Source organism: Pleurodeles waltl, chromosome 8 (assembly GCF_031143425.1).
Source record: "Pleurodeles waltl isolate 20211129_DDA chromosome 8, aPleWal1.hap1.20221129, whole genome shotgun sequence".
Classification (NCBI taxonomy): Eukaryota; Metazoa; Chordata; class Amphibia; order Caudata; family Salamandridae; genus Pleurodeles; species Pleurodeles waltl.
The window spans coordinates 1,145,956,378-1,145,975,171 of record NC_090447.1 but is presented as its reverse complement, the minus strand read 5'-3'; the positions used below and the strand labels follow the sequence as shown (position 1 = coordinate 1,145,975,171).

At 41.4% G+C, this 18,794-nt stretch overlaps 1 protein-coding gene across 1 annotated transcript in view; it reads left to right on the top strand.

Moving 5' to 3' along the window:
• FNDC3A (fibronectin type III domain containing 3A) overlaps positions 1 to 18,794 on the top strand; it is a 1,418,915-nt gene that overhangs the window by 18,957 nt on the left and 1,381,164 nt on the right. The gene's annotated exons all lie outside the window — the stretch shown is intronic.

The window sequence follows — 18,794 nt, the reverse complement described above, 5'->3', positions numbered from 1 at the left end:
TCATTAGTTGGAAAAAGGTTGGATTAATGTACTAACCTGGCAAGTAGCAAAATAAGATTATATCTGACTCCTTCAGGAGTTCTTTGTCATGTTTGAGTCTATGGCCAGCTTCCTGGGGGAATATTGTTTTTTTTAATTTGTCATGTTTAATAAAGACATTCATCTCTTTAAGGTGTCTCAGTACAGGGGATGGTATATCATTCTCTTTATTGGCCCTACATGTTCCTCTACTCTGATTTTGGGCACCTAATTGTATAGAACATTTGTAATTCAGCTTATCAGCACAGACAGGGACAAACACTACACATGTGGTGTTGGTATTTTGTACACATTTTTAATTCAACTTTCAGTTTTATTATGATCAATGTATGTTTCCTATGAATGAAATTCCTTGGTTTAACTGGTATCCATAAATTCTCAGTTTAAGGAATATTCAAAATGCTTGCAGTTAACTTGCCTTTTTTCGATTGGGCATTCTTTTGAAATCACTGGCTTCCTTCTGAATATTGAAGTCCTTAAACTTGTGTTAGATTACTTAATTTTTTGGTATGTTCTGGTATAATAGACTGGGCATATTATTAAGGACTGATGGGGATAACTAGCATCTTTAAACATGAACTTGATGAAAAATGGCTTCATAGTACTCCCTTTCAACCTTTGGTTCCGGGAGGATCAAAGAAGGAAACTGCTGTGACCCTCCTCAAAATAAATTTGTCCAGTGCATTTCAAAAACAAATATTGGTATGCTAAAACATGAAAACAGGCATGAACAAATATGTGTATGTTAGCTTATTACAACCAGTCTTATTAGCATTTCCACTTTCTGTGTGCTAATTAGTTGATGCGCCCTCTTATGGGAAATTTCATTCCCCAATGGAGCATTATTCCACGAATTCTAGGAAAATCCTCAATGCATCCTTATTTTGTGGTCTGAAGCATTAAGCACCACTTCCACCAAGCATCTGCCTTTTGCGAGTTAACTTGGCCATAGGTGTTACTTTTGCTTCCCTTAGCTAAAGCTTCCATATCCTTATGGTTGTTAGGCTTCCAGTACACTCATATATTTTCCTGCGCAGCTCAGATGTTCCTCCTTTATAAATTTATCATCTTGAAGGAAATATAAATTTCTTAACTCTCTACTTTCTGCATAACTCTACAAACAATTGTAGCTGCTGAAGCCAGCACAAAATAAATTTGTCAAAGCCCTACATGTCATGAATGAGAAGCATCCATCAGATCATAGTGTTTTTATCTTGAAGGGACAAAACGAGCCCATAATGAGCATTCCCAGTGTCCCCTTAGACTAGCCAGTTCGTGCCAGTTTGTATGTACGTTATGTCTTATAGCATGCCAAAAAGGGTATGAGAAGAAAAATGGTGAGCTGAATCATTTCCATATTGCTTCAATTCTCACTTGGTTTATCCTGTTGAAGTTGGATCACTCAGTTGCTCAAGAAAATAATGAAGTTATTTTTTAAATTTCTAGTTTCTGTTAATTGGATGAATAATCTGTGAAGTGCCTGATATCATAATTCGGAAACCTATAAATTATACAAACAAAACTAATTAATTTACTTGATTCAGTTTGTAACTGTAAGTACTAATATTTAGGGGGTTATTACAACTTTGGAGGAGGTGTTAATCCGTCCCAAATGTGACGGATATACCACCAGCCGTATTACGAGTTCCATAGGATATAATGGACTCGTAATACGGCTGGTGCTATATCCGTCAGTTTACCGTCACTTTTGGGACGGATTAACACCTCCTCCAAAGTTGTAATAACCACCTTAGTGTTTTTTGCAAACTAGTATCACCTTCAATCAAATGATAAATTGTCAATTAATTCAGATTTTGCGAACCCACTCTTAAAAGTTTCCGAAGACCAATAAGCACAGTCTTCAGTAGTAGCTGAGAAGATAGTTGTTTCACTCTTTTCACTGTGCAACAAAAGCCTCTCAATTAAATTTTGTATCTTCACAGAAAGACAGTTATCAGTTAGTTTTTATGGTGGAAGACATGCATATCCTTGTACGCACTACATTGCAAAATCCACTAGTCACGAGATTACAGCTGGTTCAAAAAAGAATTTAAGGAATTCTTGCTGCCAAGATCCATGTCAAAATGACCTATGTTCAGGGAAGTCCATCAAGTTTTTCACAGAATTGAGGTAAGCACTGAAGTTACTCGGAAGTCGTTTCCAGAAGTCTGCTCCCCATATCATGTCCTCAGTCGGTCATTGTTTAGAATTACTGGACAGCGATTACATGCCAAAGAAATAGGTATGTATGCTAACACTCAAATTGCTGAGATTTGTCATGCCACTACAAGGGCAGCAAAACGTCAAAGGATGGCAGCCTTCATGAAAATTTATTTGATTCATTGACAATATTCTCTGGATAACTCTAAACCACTGACAACCTGGATCTTCTCCAGTGTAGCACGGTTTTTTGTTATGTGTACTGATTACTGGCCGGGGCCCCTTCCTTTCTTACCATGACCACTGGTAGTATCTGTTCTAATTATTCTGCTTCTTATAGTACACATCGTTCTAGTGACCGGTTAAGTACAGCTTCCAGTGGTGCTCTTGACAAAAGCAATACCAACCTCACAAATTTGAATTCGGATAATGCCCATTCAACCTTTCATCTCTGTGTAAAATTGACTGCCAATAAATTGGAAAATAATTACAATGGTTATTGTCACTACCTAACAACGACAAAACTGCATTATGAAGGCCTATATGGAAATTAAGTCTTCAATATTATTACAACTACTAGTGGGACCACTCTTCCCTGAAGGACTACTTATCAGTGAAAACTTTAAATAATTTGCGTTTATCAACAAATACTTTGGCCTGCCTCAAACATATGTTGAATCCTGCTAAAGTATTACTGCTTTTCACTGCTACTGACAGCCATTGGCTTAATTACATTTGGATTCAATTCCATAAAGCCCCCTAATGCTACCGACTAGTGCGATGTGAACATTGTTCTGCTATGTATGGTTTTTGTAGTATCCTGTGTGTCCCCATTCCCTGTATGTCTGTGCTGGTGCATGGAACGCGAAGAGTAAATGATGTAATAGAATGCTGGTGTATGGTCTGGAGTGGATACCATGAGATGGGGACAGTTAGAGAAAGGGCTGGGCCCTGACAGGACCTGCCTTCTTACGCTGTAACCTAAGGGATGAAACAAAATAAATAACTTACCTCCTTGCCCTCTAACTTAAACATTCTGGTGACGGGTTGTTGAGATCCTGCGTGAAAATGTAACAAGGCTTTTGTGGCTGTTGGTAACAATTTCTGGCAGAAGAGGAGGTCTGTATAAGAATGAAGATGGCTCTATGACCATAGAGAACTAGTTTGGTACCGCCCATCCTCAAACCAACTGGCAAATGGTGGCAGCTCAGGTGGCTGGGCTGGTGGAGCCCAGTGAGGAGGTTGGGCAGTGTCCGGCAAGGATCACGCACTACTTGAGAGGAATTATCAAATGTAGAGATGTATTTCAATGAAAAGTCTTAAGCTTAGTGACAGTGCTGTAGCAACAGTGTTACAAGAACAGCATAGTCGAGGCAGGGATGTGGAGCCAGTGGAAAGATGCAGATCCTTTACAGTAAGCATACAGCTGAAATGACCCATGAGCTTCTGGTGGCAATATATTCAGCGGTGAGGGTAACATGAGGCGTGGCATTGGTATCTGCTCAGTATAATTTCTCAAGTAAGTTGACTGTGGCACAGGCCAGTCTGTGCCTTTCAAGGGTCCTGTATGCATTCTGCATATTTTATGGCTCCCAGAATGGAGTGACCAGAGCAATTAACGCAACTCCTGGTAGCACTGTGTTCAAAGCGATTGACAAAGTTCTTGTGTCAGTGTGCTGCACCAGGTAAGTGGGGACTTTCTTCTCTGGCATGATTCAGTCTTCTCGGGAAGAAGAGAGTGCAGTGTTTGGGGCCATAGGAGCCCCACTTAATCATGATCCTCACCAGTGTCATGCATTCCAGATCTAAGTGTCAGAGTGGGGGTGGTGGGCATCTAGACTTTGACAACATGAAGGAGGGTAGTACGCTAATGTTTGTTTGAAACAACAATGGAGACACAACACCATCAACAGAACTACCTACAAGGCTTCACTCGGACTCTATCACCAGCAAATAAGAGACACCAAGCAAAAAGCAGTAGTGGAATACATCAAAGGAAGCTCCGATGGTTAAGGATTTCACCTCGTTCACAGTCACTGTCACCTACAATTGTTCCTCCCAGCAACTCTGCAACAGTTGATCTAACTTCAACAGTAAAATCACAAACATCTACAGCAATTTGCATACCAGCCCAACCCTATTCTACCCACCAACAAACCAAGATGGCCACCTGACCGAGTGGACAACCCTCGCCAGAAGCAACACAGCGGCAGTCATGTGGGCCATCCACTCAGGGGCCCTAACGGACCCATGCCTTTGCCACATCTACAACCTGGGAACATCACCAATCGGCACCACCTGACCCACATCATCATCACCTCCATCATGTCCGCCACTTTCCCTAATGAACCTAGCAGAAATTAATGCCTTCCTCAAGAAGCCCGCTGCCTAGCTGAATCAACTGAGAAACGTCTGTCTCATCTACCTGCTTCTCTATCCAGCAAAGGTGATTGAGAAGGCCATCAACAAGCAATACACCTCGAACTTCACCATCTTCTGTACAGCAGTCAATTAGGATTCAGAAAGAATAACAACATTGAAACAGCACTTCTCGTGGCCACAGATAACACTGAAATCATCCTAGACCAAAGAGAAACAGCAGCCCTTATCTCTGCTGCCACACTGTCCACCGTAATACCCTCATCAGAAGATTCCACGAGATTGGCATACAAGGATCCACTCTCAAATAGATATTTTCCTTCTTCACGGGAAGAACCCAAAGGTTAGGCTGCCAACCTTCACATCAGAAACCAAGAAACTGATATGCGGAGTCCACCAAGGATCGTCCTTCAGCCCTATCCTTTTCATCATATATGTGATACCACTCACCAACATCATCTGATCACAAGACATCACCATCATCTCCTATGCTGATGGCACCTAACTCATCCTCTCCCTGATGGACAAAACAGCCACCACCAGAACCAACTTTACCAACTACATGACCATGCTCGCAGCCTGGATGCGAACCAACTTCCTGCAGGTCAACTCTGACAAAACAAAAGTATTGGTCTTCGGCTACCAGACCTCCCCATGGGACTCCATGTGGTTGCCTTCTGAGCTAGGTCCAACACCCACAGACCGCGCAAGAAATCTAGGGATTATCCTACATGACAAACTCAACATGACAGCTCAAGTCAACAAAGTTTGCGCCTCCTGCTTCATGATCGTACGCATGCTGCAAAAAATCTTCAAGTGGTTACCTCAGAACACCAAATGGACCATCACACAAGCACTCGTCACCAGCAGGTCGGACTACGGCGAGACTTTCTATGCCAGAATCGCCAAACAACTCTCACACAGACTTCAGACCATCCAGAACACTGCTGCAACACTCACACTCCACCTCCCATGCTGCACCTACTTTGCTGCACACCCCAGGAAGCTTCACTGACTCCTCATTCACAAGTGCAGCCAATTCAAACTTCTCTCACACACACATACAAAGCCCTATACAACACAGGACCAGAATACCTAAACAGCTGCATACACTTTCACTAACCCACCAGATACCTCTGCCTCACTCTCACTCGCACACATTACCGCAATCCACAAAAGCAAAACTGGTGGTTGCTTATTCTCCTACTTCACACCAAAGACATGGTACGCCATTCTTTACACATCAGAGTCTCCTCCTCACTTCTTGAGTTCTGCAAGAAGGCAAAGACTTGGCTCTTGGTATAAGCACCTTGAGGACCACAAACTTACACACCTGCCCAAGCGCCTGAGTATCCTCTCAGGTGATTAATGAGCTATACAAATCAATATAACAAAACAAAGACTACCCAAGGCCTCTTGGTTAATTTAGAAAGAGAAGTAGGACTGTCTTCAAGGATCTTGGTAATAGAAATGACACTGTAATATAAGAGTGTGTACTGGGTCCTGTCCTGAAGTCAAAACATCTCCTTCCTGACATTTGTCCAATTGCGATGTTAAATATGACATTTAGCTAATTATTGAGCAGTTATTTGGTATTCATGGATTTTGAATTATTCTTTGTACTGCTTTAAAGAAATAAGCCTTATTTCCCAGAATTGTGAGGTTTAATAGGTTGGGGAACAATTTGATAGGTGATTTTTGCACATTGCAATGTGGCATATGCACCTTTATTGGTAATGCATTTGCTTTGTTAGTATGTTTCTGTGTAAGTTGACGTCTGTTGTTTGAGAGTTACAATTTATGTCAATAGTTTTGGTGTGCTGAATACGTAGTAATGTAAGACCGGTTTGGAAGTTTAAATTATCCACCTGTATGTTATTCTAGGAGCACTGTATGACCATTTACTTTAATTTCCATACAGAGCCTATTCAGCAGTTTTGGGGAAGAGGATATAGTACCCATGTGAATGTTGTATAAATATGTGCTGGTTGTGCATGACTAAGTGCTGCAGATAGGGGGGGAAGAATAGAACCCCTTTGCAAAAGATACAAGTGTAGAATACTTGTATGTGTGTTGGTGAACCCTCGATAAAGAGGAGTATCCTGTTGTTAAAGGTTATATGGTAGAGTACCTCATGCTCTGCGATGTTGGGGAAGCGTAGCGTCCTCTCTAGAGAGGTAGAGAGTACTATGTTGTGTGATAAATAGAGGAAGAGTAGTGCCCTTTCACAAGAAGTTGCATGGGGGAGTACCCCATGGATGTATTGTCGCTAGAGGTTGCAAGAGGAAGTACCTAGTGGAGTGCAAATGTTGAAGTGTTGTACCATATGGTGTTGTGGGGGACAGCCACATGTTTCATCTGAGTGTGCTTGTACCAGTTGTTATAAATGGGGAATATTTGTCAGGAGTGTGGTGTAGGAGGCTGAGTACAATTGTTACTGTCTTGTACTGCATTTAATTCAGTTTGTATAGAGTCAGTGTTATGTTCATATGGTAGTGTGTTGTTGGTGTAATAGCACTTTCACACACATCATGTGTATCACTAGCCACACTGCTTGTTTGCTTTCATTTCCAGACAAACTACTTGAACGTTCACAGCTTTTGTTTCAGCCCTGACGAAGAGCTTATTTTATGACTGAGTCTTCCAGTTTTCTGTGGTGGAAATCTGTTTCAACACTGATTGTTAGGTTTATTAAATTCAGCTGAAATGTTATAAAATCGTTAGTGGCTTGCAAAAACTTACACTTACAGCAGGCAACTATTAAACCATTCCCTTTTTGCCTGCTTTAGGAAAGCTGATCAGCTCTCTAATTAACTTTAAAAAGCTGAAAACATAGACCTATGGCAACGCATCACTTGCTGTGGTAGAAGACATTAACCTGCTCTAATAGCGATGGTGGATGCCTTAGGAAATATTGTTCATGAGGTAGATGTGGTAGAGGTGAGTTTGCTTGATCTCTGTTTCGTTTTACCCTGTGGATCATACATTCCTTATTAATTGACAAGTTTACATGGTTATCGCAAGGACTGTGCTGAAATGGATCATTTCATGTCTCTACCCACATTTTGGTGTTAGTGACTAGCCTCTCATTGTGAGCGCTTCAGAGGTTTCTATTTACCGCTGTTGTTTTTTATGTGTATGTAGCCTTTTGTACAGTTGCATCCTCCATTTAGATACGTTTTCTCTGTATTGCATTAGTGACAATCAATTGCTGATAGGACTGGGTAAACAATTCCATTGCATCTTGACAAGTTCTCCTACAAATATTCTGCTACAGTAAAAGAGATCTGCTACTCTTTGGAAAAAAGCAAACTTGCTTGGATGGATCCTTCTGTCTACTCACGATATGGGTACCTGCCACTGCTCCCAGCCCCCTTTGGTAAAACACCTGGCAGTGGTTCTTGATTAGAGTATTTACAGAGCAGATTAAACCTGCCTCAGCATCTTGTGTCTTCCAATTATGGCAGCATTTCTTTTACACCCCCATCAGCCCCTAAACCTCCATTCTCTTAAATGGTGACCTCTTGCATAAGTCCCAAACTGGACCACCTTTATTTGGACGTTCCAGCATACTCTTTTGCTCAGTTTCAACGTATCCAAAGCTTTGTGAGAGAGAGGTTGAAAAGATTCCAGTCACGTAGCTACTATCTGCAAAGCCACACTTTGGATGCTGATCCAACAAATTGGTTCTTTACAGTTCTTTTGTTTAGTACAAGTACAATGGAAAAGGCTAATTTCGTATGTAGGAGTGGCTTTGTTACTAGTACCGATGGGATCCCTCAGCTCAGGTTCCCTTTCCCTCCTGCACATGCCACATAAAAACAAGCATTTGTAATGCAATAGGTTTCACATTTGCTTGAGTTAGAGCTATTGGCGCTGTAAATGCATAACTGGACTTTTCTTGCCACATAGATTGGCAGCCCTGCCGCATAATTTGGTCCTCTCTGCCACATAATTCCAGTGTCCTGCATACAACTGAAGCACTTCCATTTACCTTTTTCCTCTCTCTGCAGCAAAAAATGAAAATATTGCTTTTATTCATTAAATTTCTCTGTATTACTATTATGGGCCCACTCCTCCATCCTAGTGTGTGGACCCAGAGATGACCTAGACCTAAAGAGCACGTCGTGCTCAACATTTCAATTGTGTTCCCATTGTCCTAGGACACACAGTGAGTTCTGGTAAAAAATGTTTTGTAAAAGAAATGCCCCGCAAAGCACTATGGGGTGAGTTTCCGAATGCTGCGAATATTGTAGTATTTTGACTGTAATGCTCATAACAGCCTCTAGAAGGCACCACAATAAAAATAGCATTTGTAAGAAACATGGTAAAGTAGCCATATAGTAGTCAGCCCCTAGAGAGCATAACCACCTGAAAGGAAATGGCAGAATGTAATGCAGTGTAACGCTATAAGTTAGCCCCTAGAGGATGTAGTGCATTACACATTTTCAAGCCTACTAGAATAATATTGCAAACAAGGCCCTCAAAACACAAACTACTCCCAGCTGTAAAACAAAAGTTCCAGCCTTGAGAGAGCTTGAAAAGACACTGAATGGTGGGAGGGCTCATTGTTTGGGCCCCCCTGCCTAGTGCAGGGACTCATAAATGACCTAGACAGAAAGTGTACATCACGCTGAACGATTTGGTGGTGGTCCCATTGTCCTAGAGCCAGCACACCGTGAGTTATGGGCAAAAATGTTTTGTAAAAGGAATGCCCTGCAAAACAATATGGGGCAAGTTTCCGAGTGCAGCGAATATTGTAGTATCTTGAGTGTAAAGCACCAAAAAAAAAACACCTAGGGGACCAACAATAAAAATTGCATTTGGAAGAAACATGGTTGTGTAACCATGTAGTCAGCCCCTGGAGGGCATAACCACATGAAAAGAGAATGGCAGAAAGTAATGCAGTGTAACCATGTATTTAGCCCATAGAGGGTGTAGTGCCTTACACATTTTCAGGCCTAGCAGGCCTATTAAAATAATATTACAAACAAGGCCCTTAAAAACACAGAGTATTCATAGTTGTAAAAAACGAAAGTACCAGCCACGCGAACTTAAAAAGACACTGAATGCTGGGAGAGGTTACTATTTTAGCCCTACCCCCCAAAACTAGTGTGGAGACCCAGAGATGGCCTAGACAAAAAGAGTGCATTGTGCTGAATGATTTGGTGGTGGTCTCAGTGTCCTAGGACCACCGCAAGCTGAGCTATGGGCCAAAATGTTTTGTAAAAGAAATGCTCCGCAAAGCATTATGGGGTGAGTTTCCCAAGTGCAGTGAATATTGTAGTATTGGCTCGCCCGCTGTGCCAGGAGAGCTGTGTTGAGGATTTCTGTGTTTTTTCTGTTTAAAATGTGACAGTTTGTATATTTTTCCAACTGCTTAACTTGTACGTAAGTGGTACTCATTTAAAGCGCTCCTCCAGTCATGTTCACCCTGTATGAAACTTCTTGTGTGTAAGTGGTACTCATGCTCCTCTAATCGAGTGTATGCTATATGAAACTTCCCCAAAAAATAAATAACAAGACCATACGGACATGCAGCGCAAAGTACAGAGGCAAAAGAAACAAGCATTTGCAATGCAGTGGGTCTTGTGTTTACTCGTGTTAAAGCTATTAGCGTTGTACACTCCTAACCGGACTTTTCTTGCCGCATAAACTGAAAAGTAAAACAGGTTCACATTAGCGACCCGACGGCCGCCGTTGAGCGCAAAGCAAACACACAAAAGGAAACCGAAGTTTGCTTGCAGTGAAAACTATCGGCAAAAGTGCAATTATCCCTATAACCAGCGAAAGTACAATTATCCATGTAACCGGCAAAAGTGCAAATATCCATGTGCCATCCAAACGGAGCAGCGAGCTAAAGGTAACTGCACCTACCCCTTGTCCCAGATATTTTATTTTATTATGTTGTGCTCCCAACCAAAGCACCTGCTGCTCCAAAAGGTACGACCAAAAAGGTCCAAAGTCTATATATGATAGATGTAGGGGCACCAACGGAATTCAAGGAAATGTAGAATCATCCAGACATGATGCTCCAACGCAGTCTTTATTTACTTGAATAGACCAAAGAAAAACAGCCAACGCGTTTCGTTCAGTACATGTGAACTTCCTCAGGGCTGTAAAATAAACATACATAAAGTGTACACAATTTTCATATAAAACACACATATAGCACCATAATTCAGAATATGTGATGAAAACAACTACACAAGACATCCAGATGCTCACTTATTCCACAGCTGTATTGCATCCAAGAACTAAGTGTGAGTAGATTACTACTCCCTATCCTAACCTAAGCATCAGTGGTCGGGTACACTTTCTCATCATCGTAAGGGTTAATGCTTATTTATAGGGTATAACGAAGGAAGGCCCAAACTAACAGGAATTATGGAACATTTTGTATCATTCCATGAAAACTATCAAAGGGGTATCAGCACTCCATTCTCTTTTTATAAAGTGCTGGTAATTTAACTTATTTCAAAAAATTCTGCCTCCAAATGAGACCGTTAGGAACAGATGCCCCTCCATCTATAATATGAAAATATCCATGTAAAAGGGTCGATGTCATGCAAAGCTCTCTACTACTGCCCAGCGAGATCGCGCTGCTTACGAAATAAAGAGAAAAAATAGTGTAGAAACCATACGGAAAACATGAAGTCTCGTACGTTTTCAGTAGTTGGCCGGTGCGCTCGAGGCGGGCTAAACACCAGAAAAGTCATGAGTTATGCATGCCTTTCACCAATTAAATCAAGCTAATTTTAAAAGGCAAGCCTTCGAACCAACCAAACTGATTGGCTTGACATGGGAGTGTTTAAAATCCCGCAGAAAAATTACACCAGGGACGCAGCGCTTTGCGCTCGACCCTAAAAAGTAGTTCCCCAAACTAAGGTATATGGCAGATCATGCAATAATCCATATAACAAGGTCAGTCTCCAAGGAAACATGATCCTTTAGTTGTGTCATAAATATTAAAATTCTATTCAGTCCAGTGATCATAGTCTACATTTTGGGACAGGACACACATCTACATTCTACTTGCAATTCAGCCACAGCATTCACTACAATATCAGGTACTTTCACTCAGACATATCTTATTTCTGGCTATGCTGCTTACATGCATAAAGTGTTATTTCTTGTAGGGTCAATGCACACAAACTATTATTAGACAGGGGTGCTCACACATTGTGTGTATGTATGTGCAGCTACAGCACACATGTGCAGCATAACTTATGTTTTTGAACTCGGCTCTCAGATATGATTAGCCTTTTGTACTTTTAAACACAGCCCTCACATAGATTTAATCTCAAGCTATGGTACTAACTATGGTTTTCAAATTGATTGTCAGGCCTTTTTGTAGTACTTAAGGGTAGTTTTCATTAGGCTGGGTAGGGAGCATAGTTTCTCTGAGATGTTGTTACAGGTATCCTAGAGTCTCATCTGACCTGAAGCTCTCTTTGATTTAGATTTGGTGGCTTAAAATGTGTAGACTATTGATTTTGAGTAGACGATTTAGCAAAAGACTGCTGCCATAGTCAAACCTGGGGTATCACCAAGTACAACGAAAAAATGCAGCAGTAAGATGTTGCATTGGGTGTAAAAAGTGTACATTAGTATGACCTCACAGCTGTTTGGCAGCAGACTGGAGTGCTAAACAGCTCATGGCTCAATATCATCAGCATGTGTATGGGCAGAATGTTAGAAGCACAGATCATGCTTAGATGCAACAATCACTTTTAGGTGCGAAAAAAAAGCATTTTTGATTTATACATTTTTAATTATATTGGACTAAGGCAAAACAGAACAGTTCAAACAGTGATACATCCTGCAATACAGTTAAAACAACTAGAATGCAAGTATTCAGTTTAAAGGGCCTGGTTGTTCACATGCATATACATATGTGCATCCTTAAGAAAACACCCACAGGAATGTTTCTTGCTCTTTTCACAAGATTGCCGATGCTGTTTATCCACTCCTCCATAAAGAGGTTGGCAGTTTTAGATTGTTCTTTTGCATTCCATACAGTTATTCTGGTGTTCACCTTCTTAATTTTAATATGTTGAGAAGATGAAAATGTGGCCACCTCCCACATGTACTAAGCATTAGAAATACAGATCCCCATTAGCTACCCTGCACTTTCTAGGAGGAGGTACAGGTTCCGAGCAAACGAGGACTGAGGTGAGAACTAAAACTCTTGACTTGTATGAAGCCTGGAAGAATTGTTGGAGCACTTGTGGCTATTCCAACTGAGTCTGCCTGGATACGTTTTGGGATGTGTTGATTAATCACCTGCTTGACAAAATAAGTTCACAATTTATCAAGCAAGGAACGTATCAAACTGCCAGGAAAGTGTCAAAGATCTGGTGTACAGAGACCTTATGAAAAGGTAAATTTCACCAAAGTAGAGAAATCAGAATGTTGAACAGGCTAGGTTCAGAAGGCGAGAGACCTCAGGAAGAAGTATAAAAAGAAACATGGGAAGCAAAAAGGGCTCAATCATAAAAACGGGGAAAATAAAAGCCAAGGAAGTTCTGGGGCAATATTAATAAAAAATGTAACAGGCTGCTCCATCAAAAAGGCAGTAGCGTAACCTTTAACTCATGGCGTGCCCTTATCATTGCCCTTTACATGGGACGTCGTTCCCTCGCTCTGGGAACCTTTATCAGCCAACAGTGGGTTTCCTGATGGCACCATCCTTTGACCACCTTGGTTGGTCAGATAAATTATTCAAAGAAGTAGATCTGATGGTCTACCTGCTGCCATGTTAAACACTGCATATTGGACAGATTTATTTTCTGTTCTTTCTTCGCACTTTTTACAAACAAAAATCATGCCTGACAGCTAGCAGGGTTCTATACTACATGTGTTGTACAAAAAAAACAACTTAGGATCCTGAAAGCTATATCCTTATAGTACTGTGAACGTTGTGCCTAAATACTAATAAAGAAATCTATTGAAAGAATTACAGTACCGGGCTACTGCTTCAAAATTAATTCCTTTTAACCAGGCTGGTTTTTAGTCCACCTCAGGCTTGTCTGATAATATTTTGGCTCTCTCCATTGTGGACGAAGAAGCCTTGCATAGCAAAACTCTTCTATATGCATGTTTTGTTAATTTAAAAACGGAGTTGATAGAGCAGACATAAATTGTTTGTGGTAAAAATTAAACCAGTGGGCAATTCATCCTCTTGTACTTTGTGCCATCCAGATGCCGTGTAGCCTCCCGGCTCAGTGTTTAGCTAGGTGTAAACAAGAACATCTCCTCAAAAATCTACACAAATAGATGCCTCAAGGAAGGGAACATGCTTGCTCCTTTTTATCTATATATAGCTGATCTATGTGACAAACTATACTATGAACTTACACCGTCCTAAAATTGTTAATCAGCATATAATTGATCTGCAGTATGCTGGAAATATTGTTCTAAGTAACACTGCAGTTGGCTTCCAGATGTTAATAACAGCCTTGACTTGATTTTGAAAAGCTGGTTATTTGACTATTAACCTCGATAAGACTAAATTCATAATCTCTGGAAGAACACTACACAAACATTGCTCTTCATACTTAGACAAATATGTAGTTGAAAGAGCTACACACAAAAAATTCGTAGGCAGATGGTTCAATGGAAGAGACAGCTTTCATCAACACTTCTCATCTCTAAAAACAAAATACATTTCCTTATATTTTGCTCTGAGCTATGTAGCACAGACAAATACAAATCCTTCTCTCGAACCAGTACTTGCAGTCACAAAAGCTAAGCTAATCCTTTCACTTGTTTATGGTAGTGTAAGACCTATAGATCTTTGTTCAGGCTCCAACACTGAACTTCCCAGTTGCAGATCAGAATGGAGTATGGCCTACGCAATCAAACATTTTTTATGACATTTTTCTTTGCATAGATCTGCATTAAACTCAAGAACGCCCAAAAATGCACCTTAAACTGCTATATATGGTAAAAGATTAACAAAGATAACAAAAGCAAGCACTGGAATCATTATTTGGATTCGGCCTTAGTTTCTCCGGAGTAAATTTCCTTCCATGGAAAAAATGTAATACTTGGATGGTCATTAACTCATATAAATGTGTATATCCCAACAAGTACCCTGCATATACATATCTTGTATTTTACGAGCAAAAGCAATTACTTCGGAGTTTTGAGCTCTCTCATAACACAGACCTTCCAAGATGGTTCTGTCCCCCAAGTACCACAACCTGCCAACTTTCTGATCCAAAACATTTGTTCACATATTGTGCACCTGCCGAGCCCTTAAGACAGAGAGCAGAAAATGGTCAATAATATTCTGCTTAAGGGGTGTAAATATCCTTAATTTATGACTAGATTTATAAAAGTTATGAATATGACGAAGGCAGTGTCACAACATATGGGCAAATAATACCTGACACCGTTTCTTACCCCCAGTGAATAACAAAACTTTGATCTTTTGTATTGAAAGGTCCAGGGAGATAATTGTTATACATTGTTTTATTCAATTTTTTGGGACCAAATGCATAAAATGTATACATACTTTGGTGGCATTGTTATAACATAGTTAATTAACAGTTTATGTTTTTCTCTGCCCCTGTGATTAATACATTTTATATCTTCTGTATTAGTAGGTCCAGGGTGGTTGCTGTTTTACATTCTTACATATATCTGTTTACATGTTAAGCAAATCTCTTTAGAGTTTCAATGTGTTGTTAAAACATCAGCTGTTTTTATCTTTGTTGATTTCATCCATGTTGCTCATTTTGTAATGTTTTACTTAATTGTATAAATAAATAAAATAAATATTCACTTTACAGACTGCCCCAGGTTTCTCACTTGCATGTATACATATCTTTAGGGAAGTGTCAAGCTCTCCAGATCCTGCTGTTCTTCTTCAGGCTTCCTGGCTTTTTATGTTGTCTCCTATGCCTAAGTGCTGTAGTTGAGCCCCTCGCTAATTGATGGGGACCTGTCTGACCACCAGTGGGGTGCTGCTTCTCGTTAATCGACAAGACCCATCCCAACCAGCATTTGAGCACTCTGTAACACCCCCCCTTCTGCTCCCCCCAAGCCTTAAATGAGGCCCAGGATTGATAATTTGGGATCCAAGAATATAGTATGCCCCACCACTATGCCATAGATGTGGTGGAGTCCTTTTCATTGTTATTTAATTCTGTGGCATACTATGCAGGAAGGTGCGTACTGTATCCTCGGAAATAAGGCAATTTTAGGTGTGACTTGTGCCCATTTTCCACACTCTGTCACTGGTGTAGTAAACCCTATGTCAGTATTTAAATTATATGAGGCACAAACGTGGCAATATAGACAGATGGCAGAAAGTCATCTGGGCCTCTCTCCGTTCCTCTTCTTCCAGATTTCCCAAGTCCCACTAATGCCAGCCTGCGAGAATCAGCAAGGGGCCAGGGTTTTTTAATCGCCTATTATATACAGACTCAGGGAAACTTTTTTTCTAACCAGGGGCTCCATGGCCAGGTCAGTGTGGGCTGAAGCGGGTTAAAATCAGGGAGGGCGGTCAAGTCTGGCTAGTATGCCTCAAACACACAGCTTATAGTGCGTAGTAAGAGAATTTCATCTTTCGTAAGGCAAAGTCCCCGGTATCTTTATGTAGCTACCTTCCCACATGTACTCAAGCTGTGGTATCCCAATAGCATCCAAAGGTCTGAATCTCTAGAGTGTCGTCGGGGGTATGAACCAAATCCTGTGCCTTACTGGGGTCTTTGGTGTAAATGTCATGGCTTGATGGCAGCATTTATGAGAGCTTATGGTAACTGAAGGAAGTGTATTGGGGTGTGGCACGATCCATACAGTAGATAAAGTACCTCCGATCCCTCAAAGAGGTCATTCTGAGTCTATAGATGGGGTCACCCTGTTACCAAGCATCCAGTCATTAATGGGGATGTTCTGCACTGCCCAATAATAAAGTCTAAAGTCAGACATCCCATGCCCGTCATATAGTGACCAGATGCACTTACTGAAAGTTAGCCTTATTTGGGTGGCATCAGTGCTTAATTTGAGCCAGTGAGGGCAACAGGCAGTCTGTTTGCAGCGCAACACTTATTTTTCTGCATCCAATGCTTACTGATACAAGAGAAGGAAAACCCACACAAACAGAAAGACAGAAGAAAAGAAAGAGGGAAAAGTATTACAAAAGGAGAAGCAGAATCCTGCAAAAGTAAGGTAAAGGGGCAGGGTGTGGCTGATAATGAATTAAAAGGCGTCAAGTGGATTTAAGTTTAAGACTGCACAGCCTTTGTATTCGGTGCACCAACATTTAATGTCCCTGGCTGTAAATAAAGCAGAGTCACAAACAGTAATGGTATTGTACTTCTGATCCAGATTGTCTCCTTTCATCTATGAACGGTATGGGCCATCTCTCCTTTGCACCCTGGTGCTCTGAAGACTGGCTTCCTTTGCCATCGCTTTATCTGTTGAGGTTTATCCACCCCAAGGACGTCATATCCAGTCATCAGCATTCCTCTGTCACCTCTGTCTTCTTCAGGAGCTGGTTGGTCACCTATGGCGAGGATATGGGCACAGTGGCCTCTGTCTCCAGATCCCTATCAGCTCTCCTCCCCTCCTCGATCTAGCGCCAGGTACTCTCTAGTGTATTAAAGAAGTACAACTTGTCCATAAATATCACTTTGAACCTGGCAGGGTACAGCAGCATGTAAGATAAAAGTAATGCCCTAAGACTGATTAACTGTCTGGAACAACATCCACTGTTGCTGAACTAAGGATTTATAATCTGAAAAGACTAAAACATTTAATAGAGTCAATCACTTAATTTGAGTCCTATGTACCTATAATCAGCATCCTGACGATCAGGGGTCTGAGTAGGGAGACCTCTGAGGAGGTGTCTGTATCAGTATATGATGGCCCTCATGATAATGAAGCATTTTGACAGTTCTTCTGCAGAGACACTGGAATGAAGCCATTTGAGAAGGAATAGTTCTTGTTGGAAAAACTTCCGTTACCCCCATTAAAGAGCAAGTTGTAACTGCAGGACCTACCCTCTACTTTGCTGATCTCTCCAAGCGTTAAGTGACCTTGCACAAATTTGTGAACTCCCTCCAAGTGTATGTACTGTGTCCTTGAGCACTGAAATCCACCTCTCTGCCATTAATTCACCATCTTCCTCAAATCTAAAAATCGCTAGTTGCCTAAAGGAGACAGAGTGCCTGTGTCATATTTTCCAGGCACCCCACCAATGAGGCCTGAGTAAGTGATGGTGCCCCCCCAATTGGTTTTGTGTACTTGTCAAAATTAGTCCTGCTGCATAGCCATCAGCCTCTGGCCCCTACCCATCGCGCCATGCAAATGCAAAAGTCACCTTCAGAGAGATTTAGACATTGTGTAAGCAAGCCTGCACTTGCCTGGTGTTTTCCCGCACAGAGATGTCCTGCATAGAAGTTCAAGAAATGGGGAGCACGAACATCCCACGACAGCCACTAATGGCCTGCATGAGTGTGTCTCAACTGTCCACAATCTCCAGCAGTCATGCTTGCATCTGCCATATAGCCTGTATCCAGGTTGTATCCCCCAACTTGATGGTTCTGTTTCTTTCCTAGGCTCTGACTGCTCACACTAGTCTGGGCTGTAGCTACCACCTGCTCAAATGTGAGGGGACCTATCCAACCACAGTTGTCTTTGTGGGTGCCGGTGAGGGTCTGCGTCCACCTCCATCAGCACGATGGAGGTACTCACCCCACTCCAGTGCCAGCCTCTCACTTACTATTCCTCTCACTCCTCACTGGTAACAATTATGCGCAGCCGTAGCCCCTCCCTGAGCCATGGAGCCACCCACAAGGGCACGAGCAGCCAAGGACACTAGTGTCAGTCAGGCATGCCGCAGAGTCCGGATTGATCCCTGCTACCATTTACTAGCGGGAGCGTTGTCTGTGTGCTAAAGGATAGAGCAGAATTAACAAGGGCTGATCCAGAGCTCACCTCAATCTCTGCTGCCATCTTCAGCTGTCCACAAAAATCACTTTTGGGTGTAACCTTATCTTTGATGCAAAGTAAGTAGGCTTTTGGTTTGAAATTTAGGACTGAAAATTATATTTAGCTTCAAAATCATGGTTGATGCAACAACATTGGGAGTGTAGGGGCAATTTTAGGTGCAGAAACATACTTAGAAACAAAATAAGAAAAATAATTCCAGTCGGAGAGAACATTTAGTAGAAATGATACTACGTAGAGTGTTAAAGGTTTGA